General features: G+C 40.3%; 1 protein-coding gene across 5 annotated transcripts in view; it reads left to right on the forward strand.

Annotated features, from left to right (window-relative positions):
• Nucleotides 1-4,254: 4,254 nt before the first annotated feature.
• Nucleotides 4,255-25,470, forward strand: part of SIPA1L2 (signal induced proliferation associated 1 like 2) — a 126,512-nt gene continuing 105,296 nt past the window's right edge. For 4 of the 5 annotated variants that reach the window (XM_084202059.1, XM_084202061.1, XM_084202057.1 and 1 more), the window contains exon 1: nucleotides 4,255-4,504. The gene's annotated coding sequence lies outside the window, so the exon portion shown is untranslated. Of the gene's footprint in view, nucleotides 4,505-7,518; nucleotides 7,567-25,470 lie in introns of those variants that run through there. The other variant, XM_084202058.1, reaches the window with a different exon arrangement.

A 25,470-nucleotide genomic window follows, 5' to 3' on the forward strand; every position in this document is an offset into this window, starting at 1 on the left:
TCTGGGGATTTGCCTGCAGATGGCATGGTGATTCACTGGGAGCCTGGGAAGCCAGAGCTGCCTTGCTGCTACTGCTCACAGCTTTCCTCTGGTTTACCAGAGGGAGTTGAAGTTGCTCCAAAGACCTAGCCCGAATTCCCAAACAGAGCACCTCACCTTGTTAACTGCATCAGGAAATACTGAGCAACCTCAGCAAAAGGACTTGTGAGTGAGATGACATCTTTATGCATCAGTGAAATCTTGTGCTCAGCACGCGCTTACTTCATCTGGATTCTAGGCTTATGCCCAAGGCTGAGGAAACAAACCTAAACTTTCTTCAGCTTGCCTATTTCTGTTTACCTTGTGTCAGCAAAACGAGCCTCATCATGTGGCTACTGGATGTCTTTTCCACCTCCCATACCACTTCCAAGGATCCCAGTTGGACCCACTTCCCTAAGAATGAACTAAAAATTCCACTTTTGTTGTTAGAGTTGTCTTTATGTCACTGGAAACAAACACTTAGTAGGCGATGTTTGAACAATTCCTTGTGTATTAACAGTGCCTGAAGACTAGCTTCACATGCGGCTGAGCTGGGCACTTTGAAGTTTAATATGAACAGGAGAAGTGAAGAAAATGTACTGCAGGAAAAAGATGGCACCTGTCTTAATTGGAGCTGCCCAACCCATAGCCTGTGGGATGTCTTCTGTCTGATTTCTGCTTGCATGTTATTTGTGTAGCTGAGCTGTTATAATACCTTCTGGATCCATATTGTCAAAGGCTGAAATGTCCTGCTGTGATTTATCCCAAATCTGCAGCAAGTCCTTCACTAGGTAATTCTAATAAATACATGCATCCTGCAAGAATTAGAACCTGAATGGAAAGTCAGAGTCCTCTTTTTTTCCCATCCATTTCAATTGTAGGTTTATCAGTTTTTTAGTTTGGGCAAGAGATTCCTCTTGCCCCATTCACTCTTGTGCTTTTGAGGCTTGAACATTCCTTTATTATTGCAAGAAGCTTCTGTTTACCTCTTTTCACCTGTGTTCTGGTTTCTGGCCCTTGTTCTTCTCTTGTTGACTCCCTGAGGGTACACAGATGGTAGCCTGGAAGCCAAAAAGAATGATACTGGAGGAGTGAGAGAAGAGTGAGAGAGAAGGAAAAGGAGTCAGAGACGAAAAAAAAAAAAAAGTAAAAAAATAAATTAAGGGGGAAAAAAATAGCAAAGCAGTGGTCACAACAAGATTCCAGACTGTCCTAACAGCAAAACCCTAATACGCATCAGTGTGCTGGATCTTGTCAAGACACAGGTAATGATTATTTTTGGGAATGCAACCTAAACACCATTTAGTGTGTTGGCTGTAAATGTTAGACCTGTTAAGTAAGTCAGTTATCACAGTTCCATCATGAAGTACATTCTGTTAGCTGAGAAATCCTTTTTTTTTTTTTTAATTCACAGGCATTACCACAGTTTGTCAGTTCTTTAATGGTGGATGTCAGCCTTGGAGGCACCACACAGCAGAACGCCTAAACATTTCTCAGATCCAGATGAAGCCCTTTAGACAGGACAGTATGCAGAGGGGTGGATGCTCCCTATGTGCAGGAAGGAGTTAATCTCACCACTGCAGTCGGTAAGGACTGAGTAGCATTTTTTCAGAGGATAAGGAAATGCCATGACTTACAGATAAGATGTCAGGTTTTTTTAAGCACAGTGTTCTTTAGGATAGTAGGTGAAACACCGAAATATTCTTGGAGGAAGCTGAAATGCATCCAAAGTGCTTTATAAAACGAGCCTTTAAAAGAAAACAGAGTAAGTATATGCAAATATTGTTCTTAGCATACAAAATATTGCCGCTGTTAGTACACTGCGCTACCGCCTTCCTAAATTTGCACGTGAAATGTAGCCAAGCTTATGAAAGAACCATTTAGCTGCACTGAGGGTGCAGGCGGGAGAAAATGAGCCGCAGCCGAGGTGGGTCAGGCGCTACACGGGCGAGTTCAGCAAAGCGGAGCGAGAGCGCGGCCCGGGGCGGCCCCCGCGCGGCTGCCAGGGGACACCTGGCGGCGGAGGGCGGCTCTCGCCGGGCGGCGCTCCCGGAGCCAAGCGCCGGCCTCACGGGGGATGGGGAGCGACGGCGCTGCTCACCCAGCTTCCCTTCGTGCTCTGCTCACCCAGCTTCCCTTCGGCGCGAGAGATGCGGCGTGCGAGAGGAATGACGACAAGGAGAGAAAATTGAGCAGTTGCTGCAGAGTCCGCCCTCGGAGTGAGAGGGACTCATCGGAACAAGCAGCCAGAGCCCTCCAGCACTGAGGACTTGGTCAGCACGGAAATCAGAGACAAACACTGCCTGCCATACTCTGTGCACACTCACACCTCTCACGATTCCCTCTGTTTCCACTTATATTTTCTGTCATTTTGTCATTTCATTCCGTTTTAAAGAAATGAACCCTCCAGGAAAGACACTGCTTATAACAGGGCAAAGTGAAAAACACACCGTTCCTTTCACTTGCGGTGCATTTTTCTGAGGCTTTTTGTTAGGACAATAATAATATTATTTCTGTGGTCCTGTCAGTACCGAGACAGTCTGCTGCCTAACTGGACTAGGGATTTTGGGTAGAAATGATAACATTCTAAAATAACATTTTAACCAAAACAATAACACTCAAGCAGGCATCCAAACCCTAACTAATGAATATATTGCTTGCCAGTGCTTTTAATCTTCACACCTCAAAGTTTGTTCTAATAGCCTGCATGAAACTATGCTTGCATTTATGATAATGGACTGATTTCTTGATATAAAATGTGCATTAAAGAAACAGTTAGATGCAATAACCCAAAACTTGGCCTTTGGATCTTTAGCATACACGTGGCAGTTCCTCTCCACTATAGTCTTCTGCTCTGCTTCCAGCAAAAGGTAGGCAATGAGGAGAAGTTTACTAGGCAGTGGAATACTTGTAAATGTCAACATTCAGCCTGCTTGCCAGAGCTGAGTGAACTGGTACAACCAGAAAGTTACTTACCCATGAGATGTGGGTATGGGTGGAGGGGAAAGAAAGCAAGAGAGGACTGGAAAAACATAAAAGAATCCTGGATTGTTTCTGTAGGGTTCTGTAGGAGTAGACTTTATTCCAATAATATTGCAGGCTTTGTCATTTGGGGTAGCAGATGGGAGCAGCCACATCAGTCCTGATAACATCTTCTATTTTGCAACCTCTATGTAGAAGTGGGTCCTATGATTACAGATATGGTTCTTTGCAGAACTAGCCCGCAGAGCAGAAATAGGGAAATTCAAATTCTGAAAACAGCCTTTGGTTTGCTTACCAGAACATGTGGGGGAGGTGGAGGAAATGTGGATATCTAGTCATGGCTTATTTGGCAGGCAAACTAACCTGTTCAGGGCTGCACAAGACAGAGGGAAAGCTCCATACTCCTGACCACGTGAAACTTAAGAGTGTACACAGGAGACTTAATAGCGCACAGGGCAATTCCGAGAACTCCACTGCCATGTGTTTCTTCTCTTTTGGTACCCCCGGTTTCAAGATGTGGGTAACAGCACACACTAAAGGGGTGCGGACACAGCAGCCCCGCCGTAAGCCCAGAGGCTCTCAGATGGACTTTCGCTGAGGCAATGCAGAGTCCGTAGGATGACACAGAGTCACAGTCATCCCGCTGCTCGCAACTCCGGGAGCTCCCGCGGGAAGGAGCCCGGCGTCGCAGGGGCCCGAGGGCGGCAGAGGGGCAAGGGCGAGGGCTGAGAGCGGCCGGGCCGAGCGGCGTCGCCCAGGGTCGCTCTGCCTCGGCGCCGCTCCGCCGCGCTCGGTTGGGCATAGCAGCAGCTGAGGGGCCCGGGCCGGCTGAAGGACCGAGCGCTCACCGGCTCGCTGCCGGGAAGAGCCCTTCCCGGGGCCCCCTATGCTCTGGCTCGCTGCGTCCCGCACCCCACCTGTTGCTCGCTTCCGATCCCGAGCTGGCCGCCTGTCCCCGGAGAATCCCGGGGATCCCCTCCCGCGCCCCGCCGCGGCGGGGGAGGCGGTGTCAGGCGGGACGCGGGGTTTGGGATGCGCGACAGCGCGAGTGCCCAATGCGGAGCTGGCGGTCCCCCGGGGCCGCGCCGGCGGAGCCGCTGGAGGCGGGGCGGGCGGGCGGGCGAGGCGGGGCTGCGGGCGTGCGGGGCCGGCAGCGCGGGTGTGAGTGTCGCTGCTGCCCCCGCCCTCCCGCCGCCGCCCCGCCCTCCCGTCCGGCGGCGGAGCCGCACTCCAGACCCAGCGCCGGGAGGAGCGCGGGGGAGCGCCAGGAAGGGGTGGCGGGGGAACGAGAGGAGGAGCAGCGGCTCTCACGCCAGCCCGCAGTACCCCGCAGCACGCCAACGGACGGCCCCGGTTCTGTGCAGGGCTCCGGGCCGCCGCGGGTGGCGGGTCCCGCGGGAGGGGAGCAGAGCGCAGCGGAGCCCGTGTGCGCGGGGGGGGCATGGGGGTCCCGCGGCCGGAGCAGCCGGAGCGCGGGCAGCAGCAGCGGCCTCGGCAGCACCAGGTAAGGAGCGGCGCCCGCCGCCGCGTCCGTGCCCCGCGGGCGTGCGAGTGCCTTCCCTCCCGGGAGAAGCTCGGGAACACTTTAGGGGAGGGGGTGCTGTGAGGGCAGACGCATCTCTTCTTCCCTCAGGTGCCTTTGGGAGCAAGGCTCGGCTTTTCCGGGCTCCGCCGCAGGACGGAGGGCTGAGGCGGGTGGGAGCGCGGCGCGGAGGCGCGGGCACCCCGTCTCCAGCGGCACCCCGTCCTCGCCCCGGCCGCAGCCACCCCGCCCCGGCGCGGCGGGCACCGTGTGGCGGCCGGGGCGACTCGCTCCCGCACGTCGCCTTTATAAATAGCGATGCGATCCGCCCCGTAGAGAATGGCCGCGGGGGCGGCGGGGGTGTCCGCCGGGTCGCCAGTCACCTGCGGGGTGCTTCTACCGCCGGGTGCGGCAGCCCGAGCCCCCGCTCCCCTCTCCGAGTCTCACTCCAAGAATAATGGCAATTACGGAGTAAGTTTGCCCGGATCGGACATCTCTGGGGAGAGCTGCTGCTCAGAGCGGGGACGGTGCAGCGGGGACTGCCAAGCGCTTGGGGTAGCAGAGGAAAAGCCTCTTCACCCCGTACAGTTTCCTTAAATGATTTAAATCCACCCTTTTTTTTTTTTTTTTTGGTTGCTGGATACAAGGCGCAGGCTGCATCCTTTTGCACTCTTTGTTATCTTGTAATACTCCCATAGCTGTTCAGGGGTCCGTTCTCCAAAGTTGACGTTCGGTCCGTTAAATAGCAGCCAGCTCGTCTCAACTTTGCCTCAGATTTTATGCTGGTGGCTTCGCAGCCCTTCTGTGCTGGGCGGCAGCGCTCGGCTGCGCTGTGCGAGCCCCTGCGAATGGGGAAGTAGCGTTACACAGGCTTGACAAAGGCAACTCCGAAGCTGACAAATCTCAGATATGGCTGTTAAGGTTCACGAAGTAGGTCAGTAAACTACCTTAGTACTTGATGCTGCATTATTTTAATACATCGGTAGTTTGAATACTTGCTTTCAGCCTGGTTCTTCTAGAGGAAACGAGTTTTATTTTTTTTTTTATGATGCAAAAGACATGCAAAGTTAAAGAGAATTGCACATGTAAATTTTCTCGAGCTCTTTTGTGCGCAGTTTTCACTTCTGAAAGTTAACACTAGATGGCTTTCTTATATCAGCTATCCTGCAGGGAAGGAAAGCATGTAATCTGTCTCTGCAGCCTGCTATTTCTGTGTTTGTCTATTTTTTTTTTCTTCACGTGAATAGTAAACTATCTTCTGGTCAGTTCTGCACCGATGAGACACGAGCAGATCTGAAGCTTGCCCACTAGCTGACAGAATTTGTTGTTTTGATTAGCTCATGTTGCTGCTTTAGACTTTATTTTACGTGTGTGTTACTAATATCTAAGAAAGTTTGTTTAGTTGGAAGGTAACTCTGCATAATATTTACACTGCTATAAAGGAAGGCAGCTGGATAACGCAGGATGTTTGAAAATGAGGAAAAACAAATAATTCAGTCTCAGTTGTTACTCAGTTTGATGGATTTATTTTAAAAGGGACCATAGTGCATTAACATTGTCTGTTCAGCTATTTTCCCCCTAGATTCTGTACCTAGCTACCTTAGACTGTAACGTTTTGGAGCTGAATTCAGAAACATAGTGCTTCACGGCTTGCTGGATATAGAAATGCCTAGGCTTGGTGCCTTATTACTGTATTACTTGTGTTTTTACAATACTGTGCCATTTGTCAGTGGGAATGCATTATTTGCCCTCCATTCGCTTCTTCAGTGGTGGCTCTGAAATACTTAAATCTTCAAATTTGATCTTTGAAATATCTTGTATTATTAATGCAAACATGTTTAAATCATCAAGAGCTCTAATGCATTATAGATATTTAAACACCACTTAGGGTCCACAACAGTTGATTTATAATTTATGTAGCATTCATATAAAGCTGGATTTAGAGAGGTCTCTGAATGTATTGTCTTGGTTTTGCATGCCCAGTGGGCTACCTTAGCAGGTCATGCAGCACTTTGATGGAACCAGAAGGAATGCTTGTAAGGATGCCAGACTGTTTCACCAATCCTGTTGGATCAATTAAAGATCATTTCATTCATATATGCCAAGGATATAATGTGGAGCTTAGAACTAAACAAAACCTCAGTTCTTTGTAGCTGGTATTACTGTACATATCAGAGTATTTTTAAAGGTTTATATTTCATTTTCCTGAAAGAAAGATAATATGGTCTTCTTTTTGTAGGCATTTATGACATGCCGTTACTCAAGTGCATTGTGAAATACTCTTGCAAATGAAGAGAGTCAAGTGAGGAACTAAGCAAAGCAGTGGTCAAACAGATGGCAAAATCATCCCTTTTTTTTTTTTTCCAGCTTTTGACTTTTATGAGTGAACTGAGGCAGTTTGTTTTTTCACTTCCAGCTTCATACTGGACACAGGCATTGCACCTAAGCTCTTTATCTGCAGATCACCTCTTCAAACTGCAGGAGAGAAAGGAAGTATTTTCTCCTTGCTTTGGCTGGAGTTAGGATTATATTTAGATGGTTGGATGTTAAAATATTTGCAGTAGGTTCCTGCCTTTTACTGCTGAGAGATCTAGTTTGGTAATATAGAGGAAGAAAAACTATGCTATTATGATAATACAAGTTACAGATTGTGGAAAGAGGGTGGGGCACTGGGTTATCTAGTTTCTCACGTTAGTCATCTAAGATTACCAACAGTAGCTGTTTTTACAGCTTGAAATGAAATCAGGGTTTGACAAATGCTCTTTTCCCATGCAATCTTTGCTTTGCAATTTTAAAATGTTTGGGTAAGTTGGATTGTGGATCAGTAAAGTGGAGGTGGCTGTTCATTTTCTGTATGTTGCAATATTGTCCTCAGAGTAGAATTTTTTTTTTTGTATTAGTAACATAATTTGTATCTGATTCTTAAAAACTTAACTTCTTAAAAATCTTAACTTCTGCAAAGTTAAGATCAGCTTCAGTTTATCTCTTTATTTTCAGAACAATTTTCATCCTTTTATGAATCTGGACAGTTCATGAAGTTTAAGGTAGGGGTGCCCCTCACAGTCTTTTCAACCCTGGTTTTTCTACCTGAATTTTGAGAGAAGAGTGTGAGGACTGTCTACGAAATCAAATAATCCAATAATAAGAATTTATGAGGGAATTTGTATTTAGTAGATTGAAAAATATGTTTCACAGTTGTTTGTTTGTTTTTAAACACTAGTTGTTTACATATTTTTCCTTAAGAATAACATGAATTCCTGATGACATTCAGTGATGATGTCATACGACTGGTTAGATTTTTAAGAATTGTCAGGATTTCACATGAATAGCTGTCCTTTTTTTTTAATCTGTTGTGAAAGAGCAAACTTAATGTTAAACATCTGATTTATCCTGACAGAAGTAAATGAGAGAGAACCTGCCTTCCTTTGTAGTAAAGCACTGACCCCGGATTTGAAGCCACTTTGAGGCATAATTGAATGAGCAGAAGATTGAAAGGATTATAATAATTGGTGATACTCTTCTAGTTTTTAGTTAGACAGGACAGCAGTAGGCAGAAATGTCATTGTGATTAGTTTGCACCATAGTTCTTACTAGAAGATGTGTAGACTCTTGTTTGGATCATGAAACTGCAATTACATCAGCAGTTAGCTACTCAGGATTTATATGTGGATTTTTCTGGTTTTCTGGAATTTCTTAAATAATGAGCAGTGCGTACATAATTAAAGGTTTTGTTTAGAAAATGTCTTGAATCCTTATGGAGGTAGTGTTCTGAACATGTAATAAATCTAAGCGGCTGCTGTCCCATCCTTTTGGACATGCAGGCAAACAGCTTCATTGGATTCGATGCTTGTAAGACATTTCAAGAATAGTAGATGTTTGAAATGAGGTAGGCATTTATTTTAGTGCTGTTAACTGGGGATTCTGTGTTACTTTGGAAAAAGACCTGTAGCTACTTTTTTTTTTTTAATTTAAGCTGTGACATGTAATGTAGAAAGACGCCATAGCTATTTTTTGAAAGTGAGGGAATCTAGAAGGAGGCTAGAGGAGCAGTAGTAAATTGGCTTCTTGTAGCTGGGAGGCTGGAAGGTGGCAGTAGCTGAAGTTGTCTGGCTGCCCCTCCCCCTCAGCAGCTTAAATAAAATTCTGAGCACAGAACTTGGAGTTTTGCCATTGACTTTGAGTCTTTTCTTATATAATGTCTTCATTTTTTGTTCTGGATCCTGCAAAGCCGCATACCCAGCTCTGCAGATATTTGTGCAATGCTCCTGTATTGTTTGCTGTTTCTTCTTTCCTCCCCCTCTCCCTTGGCTGCCTGAATTCTCACTGGCATAGTGGCTGTGGATTGTGATAATGCCTGCCTGCATTTATGTGTATCATGTGTCCTCTAACATAAATCCCATCAAATTATTTTCATATAACTTATACCCGAAAAGTCATATTGTGGAATACTTATGCTTCTAAGACTACCTAAAAGACTAAAGATACAAAGCTCTCATAAAACTCATCAATTTGCCCTTCCATTTCCCTTTAGGCTCACCAACTTTTTTTTAAACCTAATACAAACTGTGATGAAATGATAGAACCATTTTACAAATTACAGGAGCAACAGATTACCATAATTAAAATGTTTTTATTAGGAAAGGTACTCTGAGAACATCAGACATTCTGTTGCAGGTTAATTTAAATGCAATAAAATGTGTTTTAATACCTCAATAAAATTTTTCTAGTGATTTGGATTTTTTTTGGTGTTTTGTTTTTAGTTGCCTTTTCTTTTTTACACTTGTTTGTTCCATATATATGAGATGGAAAGGATTTTCTGGGCCACTCTATATTCCATTTTGGATTTTTACAGTCACTTCAGTCAAACCTGATAAATTGTGAAGGGATGTGACAATGAAATGGCAATTAAGGTGGATAAGGGCAGAGTGAAACATTCTAAAGTATGTGTTATAAGTGCACGTAGTGCTAAAATATTTTTTGCTAGTTTTTTCCCTTTCATGTGGGGGAGTGAAAAGAAGTACTGAAATTAATTCATAGTCAGCAAAATAGTCCTTGCAAAAAAGCAGCTCTATTTCCTGTATTTTGTGAAGAAGATGTTTGTGAAAAATAGGACATTTCAGTCAGTTAGGTTTTTTCCAGGTTTGTTGTTTTGATTTTTTTTTCCACCTGAGAGTTGCAAGTTATTTAATCATTCTTCTTCTCTGGTTGTTCTTATTTCTGGCTTTCTGTTCAAAACTACTCACTTCCTACTTTTAGATACCTAAAGTACATTCAAGAAAAAGAGCACTCCTCTGCTTCTAGTGTTTTTCTGGCTTCTCAGCTCTGAAAATGAATACCTGACATATTTTAGCTTGAAACCCCAATGTAATACTAGTGTGACACAAAGTGGAAAAATAAGTGTGGGGGGAAAAAAAGACCAGAAGAGTGTGGCTGTGTCTGTTCATGCATTCTCATGCCTCATGTGCATATCATCAACAGTGTGTAAGTAAGCATATATATTTTGCTGTGCTGGTCTTGCTTATTGCACTGCCAGCTGCTCCAGAAGAATTAGGAACAGTTTACAGTGATCCGGTTGCCTGTAGTGTTCTGCTGTAGTAAAGTAAGCCTTGGTTTTATTTTGTAAGGTTGTCAGGACAACAGATTATTATTCTTGCTCCTCTTGGTGTTTCCCTAAAGCAGTGGAGGGAGCTTTTTCAAAGGCAGTGGCTGCCTTGCCTCACTGGGCTGCAGGATTGCCAGCTGTGATTTGGGTTCAGCAGGATGCTCTGGGTTTGTTGTGTAAAAATTCTAATTGATGATGAGTGCAAACCTAGTGTGAGAATAATTTTTCTTCATTGGACTAATGTAAAACAACCCATTGTATTTACAAACCCATGTCCTATTTTCTCCACAGTATTGTCATTAATCTTCTGTCCTCTTCCCTCTGAGGCTCAGAGAAAAATGTTTGAAATTTGACAGTATGGAACTTGTGATAAGAGTTGAGACAAGGTAGGAATTAGTTTAAAGCTATGTTATGTCAATGCGCTACAGTCTGACACTGGAGGTAACAAGTGAAATCAACTGGGGTTTCTGTTAGGTTGAGTTTGTGATGTTTTTGACAAAAACATGAGATAAATTGGTGTTCAGTGATAAGCCACACGGTAACTGTTGAGGTGTTGGCATCTTGAAGAGCCTGTTCTGTTCTTGTTACATGGTAAATTAGAAAAAGAATGTATGCTGTTAAATACAGCAAGCTAAATAATTACAAAGTCATTCTCTGAGTATGGTCATTTTATGTAAGAGGCGCAACTATTTTCAACTGCAATAACTTTTAGATTCTTGGGATGTTCAGGGGTGGGAAACTTGTTGGGATGCTCAGCAGGGAAGATCACATGAAGAAAGCTTTTAAATAGCTGAGGATTTAAAAAAATTTTATTTCCTAAAATATGCTAAAACATGAGACTTATTTTAGCACTTCATAGCCTTCTTTATATTATTACTATAGAGGGATTTTTTTAGCTTGATCCAAGTTCTTTGATCTTGGTTGAAGTGTAGTAGTAATTAAGTGATGTTCAGGTACTTAAAATCCTTTTATCAAAACTGTAACCTTTTATTTCAAGTTCCCTTTTCAGACAGCTGAAACAACAGTCCATTCACAGAATAATTTGGCAGAGATACACAGACTTCTGCATTCAGTCCTGGAAGCTGCCCGGCAGAATTAGAAACTCTTGGGATAAACCTGTCACTGTTCAAATCATCTTCTCCCTTCTCTGGCTACCATTTTTTTGAGAACAGGTATTCCAGAGATGGGTGTATTCTTCCTCTCAGATCCTCTCAGATCCCCTCACCCCAAAATTTTCTTAGTATTTTCACATATGTCTTTGAATCACACAATCTTGTTTGCATAGGAAAGCATTTCAAAAGGTTATTTTTAGAGTTGTTGCGATGAGGTGGAGTAAATACAGTGATTGGTTAATCCATAACAGTGTGTGAACAGGTTTACTCATTTCTACTTCTTTAAATGTAGAATTTGAGCAGCTTGTTACAAGAAGGGATCAGAATAGATGAGATTATTTAAACTGGTCAAGAACTGTACAGGTGGTTGCTCAGAGTGCTACCCTGCAAAAACCTCAAATATAAATTGAGCTCCAGTATTTTCTATACAGGATGAAGCTTCTACTGATAGAGCAGAGGGTTTTACTGACATTCTGAGCCAGGCTGCTTAACCTGGACCCCTGGAAATCATTGCCTCTGGTGGAGATTTCTGAGTGAAGGGCAAGCAATATTAGACTGTGTGCTTATCAGATTTGGTAATTTTGCTAATGTCTTCTTCTGTCACACTTGGAGTGCTTTGTGCTTTTTCTCTGTCGTTGTTTGATCTTTGAAATGAAGTTTCTAGGAGCATAACTACCCTTGAAACTTTATCTATCAGATTCTGCTGAGTCAAATAGGCTCAAAAAATCTTGAGGTGGAGGGAGGTGTTGCACTGTATGACTACATAAGTCTTCTTTCCTTAGGAAATAAAAATTTGGTGACCATTCTTTCTGTTATACTTATCTGCAGCAAATAGATACTACATTTGAAAAGTGATTTGGTTTTACTTTGTATTTTATTGCTCTGTTTTCTAAAGTGTTGTTACATATATAAGATTACATTATAACTATCAATGTGCAGAGTGTACCTCTGCCTGGTAATGGGTGTACAAACTGTGCCTTTGTATGCACAAATTACTAATTGAGTATCTACCCTTGCTTTGTGGGGCTGAGTGTTAAAATAGAAAATTTACATATATATATATTATAATAATTCCTTCTCCTGAGGAAAATAGATGCTTAATAGTAATGATTTTCTCTTTCTTATGTAGGCTGTACCCAACAGTATCAATATTCCTATCCACTCATTTTCCAGTGTTCAGTATGCCTGTAGGTCAGAGGTGTTTAAAATTGCAAGCTAGAGATTTTCTTCTTTCTATGTCAGCTGTCTCAATTTCATCTCTCACTGCAGTTGTATGTATTCTTTATGGCAGCTACAGTAATCACTGCAGGGAAAAGAAATAGTAAGAAATATCTAAAATCTGTTAGGTATTTGTCTCTGTGACTTAAAAACCAGTTATAAGAATGAAAAAATAACTCCACAATATAAACCATTCTCAGCAAGTGTTGCTTTCTGTGGGTGGACATTTACTCAACTAGAAATCCCCTAGGTTGGGATCAGTGTATCTGTGGCAGCTATAGGTATAATATGAATCAATTACACTGATAAATAACTTAAAACTTCATTTTAAGAAATTATTTGTATTGCTTTGTTTGTTACAGTGTGAAGTCTTTCCTATTTCATGACTCATGTATAAGGTGGATAATGACTTAAGGTTTTCTTGGTTGGGTGATGAGATTAATTTTTATTTTCATGGACTGTATTTACAGATTCTGAAACTTAAGCCCATTCATCATGTATGTTTCATACATAAACATATTTTTCTTTAGTCCTATGTTTTCTTCCTTATTAGGAAGGAATCTACTGGAGTTGTTTTTGTTTTGTGTTCAGTTTTGTTTTCTTTTTTTCCTTAAACAGTAATTAAAATAGCCTTGTGTGAAGTTTCTGAGCATCTTTTATATACTTATTTGTAGTAGTAGGACCTTTCTGTGTTCTACTGAAACTGTAAATGCCATCAGATAAGATTTAATATTGCATAGGGCAGCTGGACCATCATTTATCTTCAGTTTATCCAGGCTTTAAGCATGATTGTCAGGCTCAAAACATAGCACTTAATGGTTTGTATTCCACCTGGAGATGAGTTACAAGAGAACTGTACTGGGACCTGTTTTGTTTAGTACCATGATCAGTGACCTGGAGGAGGAGATGAAAATAAAGCGTATTCTTATCAAATTTGCATGTGATATCACATTGTGGGAGTAGTTGACACATTTGAGGACGGTGCTCTGCAGCTGAGAGAGGCTGGTGTAATGGACCCGATGACATTCCACAAGGATAAATGCATCTTCCTACCCCTTGCCACAGGATGGGGTGGGGAGTGACTTCCTGGGAGACAGCTCTGCTGGTAGGGACCTGCACATTGTGACGCATGAGCCAGCACTTCAGGCTTCACTGCCAGTGACAAATGCCAGCAGTATGCTAGGCTGGAGAAGCAGAAGCAGAGCCAGTGGGTTGCCAATACTCAGAGCTCTTCAGGCCTCCACTTTGGATAGACTCATCCAGTTTTGGTTCCCCAAATACATTGAGTAAATTGAATCTAATTCGGTAGAAAGCCAGGAAAATGAGGGGCTTAGAGAACTTAAGGAGAGGCTGAGAGAAATGGTTTTGCACAGCCTGGACATCAGAAAGCTCAGGGGATGCTTTCCTCACAAGGTGATACCTAAGAGGTTATGAAGAATACATGTCCAGGCCCTTTACAGGGGTACATGGCAGGAGGAACAGAGACAGTGGTCACAGCCTAAAACAGGTGAGGTTCTGATTTGGCTCCTGCAATCAAATTCACCCTAAGGACGCTGAGAAGCTGGAATAGGTAGCACAGGTTGTCAAATCGACATCCTTTCTATATTTTTTTAAGACTCAACTGGGCAAAGCCATAAGCAAGTCAGTCTGAATACAGCGCTGTTGTGGCTTCCAGTATGAATGAATCTATGAAATATCACAACATTTTTTGTGGTTATCAGTTGCTCTGATAATTGAGAATTTTAGTTGCTACTTCAGCGTACTGTAATTCTACTTTATCATATTTCAGAATTTGTACAGAATATTTCTCTATTACAATATTGTGAAGACTTTTTTACAAGACTCCTTATGGCCTTGCATTATAGGTCATATTGTATATTCTTTGTTTAAACCAGTAGACGGGAATTCCCAAATAAATTATTGGCAGTTAAATATTTTACAACTATAGAACTTAACAATAAAATAAATGCTTGAAGACAATAGCATGTCTGCTCAGGTTTGGCTTCAGATACACTTTGCTGACTTTGTCACTCTTTAAAAGATGTTTAGCAATACTAGAATTTGAATGTGTGAATTTCTATTGAGCAATTCCATTGGATCTCTTCCAAAAGATTGTTTTAATGTTAAGGAGCAGGATGTGAGTTTGAAATTGGCTCTCAGCAAGTCAAACTTAGATTTGTATTTGGTTCTTTTGCTTTGGCTACTAATTTTGGAATGGTGAAACTTGTGATAACCCATGCCAAAGGTACCCATGTGGCTGGAGGAAAAAAATCTGTGATTTGTTTGAGTATTTTAAAATACAAATTAAAATGGTTCCATTCTGAAAACATCTTCTGTTTGCACTTTTTTAATGTTCAGCCTTAACCTCTTAGTTTCATTAGCTGTAAACAAGAGCCAGCAGAACCCCAGAAGCTTGAGATGATTCCTGATCTTTCTAATCCAGCTTCACAGTGGTTACACTTTTAAGTATTTCTGTGTTTACCAAAGCATGAACCAGACCTTCAAATCCCTGTTTTGGTTTTTAGAATCCATTTTATTAAGTGTTTAAAATTTCAGGTGTTTGTATAACATTCAGCTTCAGTGCAAATACGTGCTGAGATAATCAAAACAAACAGGAAAGGGAATGGAAAGAATTTCCTTTAGGGTAAAATTCCTTTAAGTTGAAATAACCATGATAGATAGTGCTTGTCAATTGGCAAGAAAGTTGGGACTTGCCTTCTGAAGCTTTTATTTTGCTGAAAATGGAAGAACATGGAAAAGCTCAGTCAGATGTCCTTTTTAAAGCATACTTTCAGCAAAAAAAAAAAAAAGAATAAAAACATTAATTCTATTAAACTTCTCAATCTCCAAAATTGTTGCATTAAGACTGATGATAGGTACAGATCTGTGTCTTCAGAACCTGAAAGCTTCAGAACTAAATAACTCATTAATGAGTTTAAAAAGTTCGTTGGCATTTTATTTTCAGAGCAGGACTAAGCTTTTGAAATCAATCTCCTATCTTTCCACTTAACAATATTTTGTTTGCATGATGGAGAAATTTTAGAGAATTAAAAATATATGTGTCAAGAAACTAACTCAAATAGAATTTTGACCTTAACATAAACTGTGTTATGTGACTTCTGAATGCTATACAGTGTGACAGGATAATTGAGAAATGGAAGCTAAATAGAACACTGCTGAAGCTGATGTGTTTTACAAAAATTTAAGGTGAATATTTGAGAAGAAAGCAAATGGTAAGATGAAACAAAGTTTTTGGAGTAAATACTTATTTCTCAGTATTCAGGAAGTAAATATTTTCTCTAACTTGTTATGACTTGGACAGAAATTTAAAAATATTGTGTCCTCATTTTGTCAAGCTCACTCAAATGGAGTTGAGTAATCTGAGACATGGTTACTCAATGGGAAGGGTACTTAAACAAAATAAACAGAACCCACCAAACCCCCCACACTATTAAGGAAAGCGATTGAGAACTGTTGTTCTGCAGGTTTAAAAGCATTACATTAGCTGCACCTACTTTGCTCTTTAGGTATTTTTCAGCCTTTTTTTTACGTTAAGCTTGAGGTGGAAAAAGTGCGTATTCCTTGGGCTGTCCCCTCTTCTATCCTCCCTTTTCTCCTCATGAAGGCAGCATGGCTGTTACATAAATTCTCAATGGAATGATCAAAGAGCACTGTCTTGTAATGGTGACTTTTTCAATGTTTAATTTTTATGGCTTTTGCTTGCTATAGTAGTTTGACTCAGATTTGATCATATACCAGTGTTTTGGTTACTTGCACCAAAATAAAAACACAGCTTGCTGTATTTGCTTTGTATTTTTCTGTTTCTGTACTGGCTTTCAACAAAATTGCAACTAATTGCCAGTAGCCCAGCTGATTTATAGCAACAACATAAAAATTCTCATAGTCAAGCTGACCACAATAAAACCTTGCAGTTATGAGATATTGTGAGACCTAAAATCTGAGCTTCTAATAAAATGTTTATGGCCTTCAACCTTTTTGGCAATAAATTAAAAACCAAGAAATCTGTTTAGAATGCATTTTTTTCCTTAAGCTGTAATGACATAATTTCTACTCTAACACTTTTCTCCTCCCACATGGAGTCTTTCATTCTGCAGTAAAAGTTTTCATGCCCTTCACTTGTGCTCTACTCTGTCTCCCACACCCCTCTACTGACTTGCCATTACCCACTTGTGGAACAAAAAATGACTTTGCTTGGAAAGCGTGGGCCTGCGGTACAGCTGCACAACTCACCGAAACCCTGGGTGGTTTACCGTGCCCAAAGGGGCCCAGTGTGTGGTTTATCTCTTTGGAGGCTGGAGGCAGAGCACACCTCCTGGTGAAAGACAGCTGGCTGTCAGCTCCTGGGCACCTTCTGGCTGGGAAGCGTGTGCTCAGATTTGCATCCTACCCATAAGGTTTCCCACTTCTTGCTGCCAAGAGGATGTGCTCTCAGCCCCTGAGTAGTCCAACACCGCAGGTTGCTCCCTGACCACTGGCAAATTGGTGAAATTCCTTTTCCAGCTGTGCATTTTAAAATAATGGAGCATGGTGTAGAGGAGTAGATGGAGAGTGTTTTTTAGACATAGAGAGTGTTCTGTCCTTTCAAACAACTTGGACTTTAAACAATTTTCTCTCTCAGCAGTTAGAGGAAATAAAAACTCTGCAGGAGGTTCCGAAGACTAGAAAGTCTGCGTGTGTTTCACAAAGGTGGTGGTGGAGGAGGGGGCTGGAGAAGGTTGTTTATTTAATGGACTTCAAATGCCTAAATACTTTTCAGGATACAAATCTTGTCCTTTTTATTTTTTTCCCCTTCTTTAATACCTATAGGACTAACACCTTTTATCATGCAGATGAAGTAATAAAATGAATCAACTATGTGATGTTTGGGTATGGTGGCAATGAAAGCCTCTTGAGCTTCGATGTCATCAGTATTTTGAATACTTTGACAGAAAGATTTTGTCCCATATAGAATCAGGTTTTTTTTTCTTATTTTAACATCTTGCCTGAAACACACAGTTAGTATCTGTACTCTGGAAGTTATTAATAAATTTAATGATAACTCTGATATCTTTGACAGAAATAGCTTCACTTTTCTTTTTTCTTCTCTTCTATGTGACTACCATAGCCACTGGTATGTTTTAATATTATCTTTGTAATCAAAGATGAATGATTTGTAGAACTTCCACTCTACAAGTACGTAGAGAAACTAAGTTAATAAAGATGCCATTATCTTATTAGAAGAGTTGATAACATTAATGTTTAAGAGCCAATAAGGTGTATGGCAATGTTTTCTGGGAAGTTAATATATTAACAACAGTTTCTCTCCACAAACTGATGGGCTGCAGGGTAAGTGGATAGTTTTGCTTTCAAGGTGCTCTTGAGAGAGAGTGAGAAGACCAGGTGAATGAAAACACATGGGAAATATGAAAATGTTAATAATAATTTATACAAAATGCTCTCAGTTTTTGTTAGATTAAAAGAATTGTTCATCTGAAAGAAAATAAATCAAGCTTCATTGTTATACATTAAGCACTAGATTAGATGAATTTAGGTGGTGGGTTTGGGGTTGTTTTTCTTGTATTTAATGAATGCCATTCAGTTCTTTCCTGACTGCTTTGTGATAATTACAGATGGGAGGTGCAGCTCTGTTTATGATCATTGATATTTTGAGTAGAGTATTTGAGAATTTGGGATTTATACTGAGCACTGAGCACACCACAAGCTTGCTTTGTATGCCATTTCCCTATATTTTTTTGCAAGAATAATTTCCCACTATTATATTGTGAGCAGTTTGTAATAAAATGATGGTCTGTTTGTCTTGTAGTCCACAAGTGAGTAACTACTCTGAATGCCTGAACCTTACAGCCTTCACAGAACAAAAAAATGTGTCTGAAATTTAACACTGTCTTTTGTGATAGAGGGATATACGAGAAAAAAATGAAAAACTTGCAAAGTGAGTCTCTCTTTGTACAGAACTGTCACTGCCCTGCTTGGCTGATACAGATTCTTTTCAGCTGTCACTTTCAGTACAAAGGGGACAAAGCCTGTGCCTGGACTTACTCCCACTGTCTTAGTCTGATTTTTATCTAAAGCAGAGTCTGAGGCCTGCAAGATTATTGACCATTTGTCCCATTGGAGTGCCAAGGTCTAGAATTCTGACCTTTCTGTGTTTTCTAAGTTCATGGTCAGTTTTCAAAGTATGTTTGTTTCAATAATTAACACTAGATGCTATTTTTCTCATGTGGCAGGGGATAAAAAAATTGTCAAGCAAAATTATTCTGCTCTCTTCATATCCAAAATATATTAGAAGGTATTTTATGTTCCTTTTGTTTCTTTGTTTATTTTTCCCTGTACTACTTAAATGTAGGTAAACTTGAAAAGGCAAAGGTTTTCTGCAGAAAGCAGTTGTGTACCTGATTTTTCTCAAAAGTGTGGGCTCCTTAAAAATCTTAGAGGTGATAATCATGATTGAAACAAGAAATACTCTCCCTTAGTGGGAAGGGGGAAGACATGCTGGGTGATATTTAGGATACTTGTGATAGAGGCAAAGTGTGTATACTGCAATTGAACAGTTGTCTTGAGCATGGAAAGAAATAAAACAACAGTAATGATCTTAGGCTGGGGAGTAAGAAATTGTTTCCACATGTGAGAGGGGTGAGTGGCTTGGGTGTGTATGTTTGGGTGCCTGTGCATCTGTAGAAAGAGAAATAAGACATAACTGTGAGTGACTGCTTCATTGTCTGTTCCAAGTGGGCAAAAGAAGCAAAGCTCTCAGGTCTGAAACACGGCACTGATGGGACTTTTGTTGTTGATCTTGGTTTTATCAGTCAGCAAAAGGAGACAGTTGATCCTTGGTCTGTGATGTTTATGATTTAGAATTTTTTTTTTTTTGATTGCTAGATGTCTATTCCTGGTAGAAATGTTACACTGTTTAGCTGCAGATTTTTATTGCTCTTTCATTTAATTGCAATTTTCAGCATGAAATAAATCATACAACCTTAATGGGTAGAAATTGGTATATAAATATATAATTTATATTGAGATAAAACTGTGTGGTGGCAAACACACTTTTCAAATATTTGTAAATCAATATTTTATTCCAGTCTTCTTCCAAGGAGCAATTGAAGCTTCATAATATAAAGCTTTGTCTTTGTTTAGTTTTGATTCAATAGCTGAGATAATGGATGCGTTTCTAGAACTTCAACAGCCTTGAAAGTTTGTTTCAAGCTAGGTTAAATTCCTCTGATTTAGTGAACTTTTTAACAGGACCAAAAGCCTGTGCCCACAACAGCATGGCAGACCAACGTGCTGGGTGAATGAGGGAGACTTGGTTTTGAGGCAGCAGATGTGGCATGGCCTGGTGCCAAAGCTCTGCTCAACCTTTACTAGGTGGCAAAATGCCTGTAACTAATGTTTGGGGGGGAAAAATTAAAATTTTTGGCTTAAAAAACACATGTTGAGGGAATGTGTTGTTCTCTTTGTATAAATGTGGTAATTAATTTTCTTTTACAGAAAAAATATTTTAATATATTGATATTTTTCGAATGAGGCTCCTAGTTTTATATTTTATTTTGATTTTCTTAGATAAATGTGTCCAAAATCGGCTTACTGTTGGTTTATTTAGACATAGATTAGGTCATATGTGAATTGTGCTGAAATCTGGTAAATCTTAACTGGTGGATTTTAAGTTTAAGAGTGTAAATGCCTTTTTTACCACTGTTTTTATTGCTTTGATGTGTACTGGTATCTAAACCATGTTATTGTGTGTAGAAATATGGGGAGGGGAGTTGTCTTCTGGCCAACTTTTTTTTGTTCACTGCTGTCATAGGTGGCTATTATTCCCGTTTCTCAAATACTGAATATCTGTAACTGCATCGCAGTTAAGTGCATTTGTCTAAGTTCAGAAGCAGATGGCCATTTTAAATGCACAAACCCAGGGTCTATCCTACTGAAGGAGAAAAAAAACTACTGTATGTGGCACATGGAGAAGTGAAAATGTTATCCCTGCTAATTATTCAATAATTTAGCTATGTTGTGTTGTTTTTTTTTTTTTTTCCCCAGGCTGTAAAATCCAAAAAAATTCCTGAAAAACACTGCTTTCACATATTTCTGGTACAGCAAACAAACCTGGTTCTTAGCAATTTTTTTGCAGGAGGCATGCTATTATTCGTGCCCCTCCTCATCTCTCTTCTTGTGCAATAGTGCCTTTGGGAGGCTTCTGGTTTGATTGGCAGGCTGGCATATTTAGGCATGTCTGAAATACAAACTGTTTTTTTTGTTCAGAACTGTACAAACTGTGCCATATTTGAAGTAATTTACTGAAGTCTCATCTGCAAGAACAATGACCTTACAAATTTAAACTGGAAGATTTGTACAATCAAAATTCTCTGGTGTTTTTTTAAATTTTTTTGTAGTAGAAGAGAAAAAGCATCTGTCAAACATAAATGAAAAAGGAATCAAAATGAGGTAATCTTGACCAGAGACTAAGCTAAAGTTTTAACTTAGCTTTGATTTTACCATTTAGTAAAGAAAAAAGTTCTGGGAAATAGCAGTAGAGGTGGTAATTGTAATTGCCCACATTTGAAATGCTTTGTCAAGGAGACTTCTCTGCACAAATGTCTGGGAGATGGGGATGGAGAGGAAAAGAAACACAACAAAACAAAAAACCCCACCAAAACCAACAGCTTCCCCTGACCCCCAACAGGTTATATCAGTTATTTATTTAGTAACAGTTCAGGAACTTCGGATGAGTGAAAGCGTGGTGAACAAATTTTTTTTTTCTTCTTTTGGTCATGCAAACTGAGTATACCCTCCCTGGGCTGAAGTGTAAGTATACTGGGCTCTAGTTGCAGTGGGAATCCAAAATGTAGTGAAAATGTTTCCTTAGTCAAAAGTAATCAAAGAAGAATTAATTTTTAATTTTTTTCCAACTTCCCAAAAATGTTTATTAAAATCAAAGTTGTTACATAAAATTCACACTTTAATGAGCTTCAAATTTTTTCAATATGAGGCAGCTACTATATCCTGAAACATCTGGTGTTACAACCTTCACAAAAGGAGTTCTTTCCAGTTCACTTAATGGGTGAAATGATTTTAGTCTATGACAAACTTTCTTTGACATCTGTGGAATTCGAATAAACATGTACCCAAAAATCTGTCACCAAATTCTGCTCATCTATGGATATAGATGAAAGTTATTTGGGATGCTGAAAGTTTTGGGCTGGCTCCAAATTAGCCCCTCTTGACCTAAGAAGGGTAATGTTCTTGTTACAGCATGTTATAGTGTACATACCAGCTCAGGTCTTGGTACAGCTTGAAAGGATCTCTGTTAATTCTTTCTCTTCTGCTGTGTATTTGCCTTGTACATTCCGCTTCATTTTGTGTTGTTTGTGTTTAATCTTGCCATAAACACCATGTAATGACTGTTGACTATAAAAAGCAATGGTAGTAAACTACACGACTCATATTCTTGGAATGAATTTGATGACCAATTATGCTATTTTTGCCTCTGATATTCTGAGGGAAATGGGAGACATTCAAATGCAGTTCTGGGAATTGTCAATCTTTTCGGTGCTGTTTCAGAGTTAAGTTGGAAGAGGACTCCAGAATTTTGAATAGGATTTTTCAATCAAATGTGTGAGTTCAGTGTGTAAGGAATACACTATGAGGCTATAATTGAATGAAGAATTAATTTCCAAATTCTGCAAACTACTTTGTTTACATTATTGGATATTTCAGTAGGAGAGCTGGATGAAATGTTAAAGATCTTGATTTATGCTAAATATCTCATTTTGGTCCCTGCATTTCACGAGGGATGTTGAGAAACTGGAGAGCACCCAGAAGGGTAGAAGGCCCTTGCTTGGAGCAGACGAGATGGCAGGAGAAGCTGACAGAGCTAGGCTTGCCCAGTCTGACAAAGCAGCAGCTACTGAGTGACCTAAGGGTATCCCATAGCTGCTTGAGAGTAGTTCCACAAAAGGATAGAGGTGGATTTTTCCGCTGTCACCAGATTGGCCCCAGACTCTGGTATGGTGTGTTGGGGTCAGATGTGAGGAAGAACGCTGCCAGGAGGCCAGTACCGGCCGAGAACAGACTGCCTGGGGATGGGGCTGGATTTTCCATCCCTGGAGATCTTGAAGACTCAGCAAGATCTAGCCAGGCCTCACAATTCCAGTGCTGATGAGAGTCCTGCTCGGAGCAGAAGATTGGACTGCATGACTTCCAGAAGTGTCTCTCAGCCACTCCAAAACTTAAGATGATTAGGTTTTTGTTCATCCTTTAGCCCTTTCCACATCATTCCAAAATTACTGTGGCTCATGTGTGTGTTTGAAAAAGCAAGTGACACTGTCAAAAAGCATATCCTACAAACATTAAGGCATTTACAAATGATATACACAAAACTCCACTCTTCCTTTTGAGAGAAAGTAATAATAAAAAAATTCCTCTACACTGATTATATTTGAAAATCATCTTACTTTTCATGCTTGATGAAAACAGAGCTGATAAAGAAATGCTTAGTTTTTTTGCATGGTACTTAATATCTTGCTTTCTATTCAAAAATGACAAAAAAAGCATTTTTTCCACCCCAGACAAATGTCAATGATAAATAAAGTATTAAGCAGACCTATGGAAGCAATATAGAAAAGTATTCATGCTATTTCTGTGAATAGCATTCACAACACTGTCATATAGTTATGAGGTTTTTTCATACCCATTTTATGACTTGGGAGTAATTTTTGTATCTTTCCTGCTTTTAAGCTGTTGCTGTAAGTCAGTTGCCATGTTTCACTCATCTTTACTTGAAATAGTCAGGGGCTACCTCATTATCCAGCTGGTTTTTTTTTTAATCTGCTTTTCTGTGAATGAAGTCAATAATTTCTGCCTTGTTTAGTAACTTCAGTTCCAGGCTGATAATTCTCCTTTATTGTTAATATTTTCAGCATACTTATGTTCCTGATATTTGTATTTTTTTTGTGTTCAGGAGGTATCAAAAGCACTGCACATCTTACTGCTGTACTCTGAAAATGCAGGGAAGTTAAGAGCCTCTGTCTCTTTCATTGTGGTACTCAGCTTTGCTGTGGTTAAACCAGACTACTCACATTTAAGCCCTTTATCTCTTCTAGGTTTAAGTTTGGCATAATCAAAAGTTAAAAATAAAACAAATCAAACAAAAAAAACCCCAAGCCAACCAACCAAACAAACAAAAACCCGAAAAAAACCCAACCAAACAAGGAACAAAAGACTATGAGGGCTAAATGTTCAGCAATTCCTGAAAATAGCTATACTATTTAATCTCTCTCGCCTATTGTATTTTCTATAATTAGTGGTCCAAACCTGATATTTGGTAGTGCCAGAATGGATATTGTTTCGTGCTCTCTTTGTGATCTTGCTTATTACATGCTTTTGCTGTGCTGTCAAAATGAGGTATTGCAAAGGGAGAAAAGGATGCCTGGAGCTGAACATTGTTTCATAGGAGAAAAATAAAGGTGGGAATGAAGATACTGTTCACATTATGTATGTGGATAGCAGTGTGTGGAGTGTCTTGTTGAAAATACAAATGATAAAGATCAAGCTCTATGTTTATTACCTTTTATTAAAGATACTTACATTCTGTATTAATTGCAGATTTATTGCAAGTAAAAAGACATCTATGGAAATGATGGGCATTGTGGGGTGTTCTATTCATTTCTGACAAAATAACTTTGATGTAAAGCACAGATCCTTTCCCAGTTAAAACGTCAGTTCAGAAGGTAAACCTATCTCAAGATTACCTTTTCTGTTTTCAGAATAAGGATTGTTCTTTACCTGGGGTTATATTCTAAATGTGGTAGAACTCTTGCAGGTCAGAGCAGGGTTAGTTGATTTTTTGTCATATTCAGGATGAAGCTATAGTTGCATTTGAGTGTATGTAAGAAAATTCTGCTGGCCTAAGGATAGATCTATTTATGCTGCTACTTATATTAGAGAGTGTGTCACTTGTGTACGTTTGCTGTTCACCTTACGTGTTTCTTAGCCAGTGCTCTTTGTTATCTTTCTCAGAGAAAGGATCATCCAAAATTGCAGGTTCTATAAATAATTCTTCTCAGCAGTCAATCTGAGACTTAAGCAGACAAAAGATGAATGGAGACTGCTTTTCAAATTAGCGCTGCTGTGTAATTAATTGTGCTTAATTAGCAAATCATTCTTTAAGTATCCACAGTGCAGTGATGTAATTTGTTTTCCCAGGTAACTGATCACAAAATATGGAAAGCTGCTTTTAACAAGCTCCAAGTAATTGCATGTTTCACTGGAAGTGCTTTGATTGAAACAGTGGTGATTTATCTGATGACCCTCAGTCTGTCTTGGGCCTCTCCAATCCTTCCAGCTGGTTTACTGTTGCTTTAAGATAGGAAATGGGTGTTTGGGCAGTGTGCTCCCTGATAAATTAATGGTATTCTCTGTGCAGCTCAGCTAGAACAGTTTGGAAGTGCATCCACTGGGAAGGCATCCCTCCTTTGCTGCCTGCACAGGGACTGGTATGCAGAAATAGGAACAGCATTTACTGTGATAGGGAAATATCTGTAATCTGACCTGTAGCTGGTGAGGTTCAGCCAGCCTGGATCAAATAAGGTATCCCTTCCTCAGAGTGGCAAATATAACCTTGTGATAATATTTTTATATTTTATATAATTTTATATTGTGACAGAACCTGTGATAGGTGTGCTTTTTTATTATGTAATAAAGTTCTCAATTTCCTTTTGAACTGGGTGATATGTGTGGCCTGTAAGATGATTAGTGCATTCACGTGCTTGACTGCTTTTAGAATTTGAGTTTTCCACACACCAGTGGGCAATAGAGATTTACAGCTCTTAGATTCTGCATGTTGGTATCTCTGAAACTGCAAAACAAGTGTACAAACAGAGATGCCATACATCTTGAATGAACACCGGTTATTTTTCATTGTCCTTGTCCCTTTAATTTAGAATGTAGAGTTCAAGAAGGATCTGTTGCTAGGGAATTCCATTCTGGGTGTTAAA

The sequence above is a fragment of the Fringilla coelebs genome (assembly GCF_963513975.1).
Source record: "Fringilla coelebs genome assembly, chromosome: 3".
In the NCBI taxonomy this organism is placed as follows: Eukaryota; Metazoa; Chordata; class Aves; order Passeriformes; family Fringillidae; genus Fringilla; species Fringilla coelebs.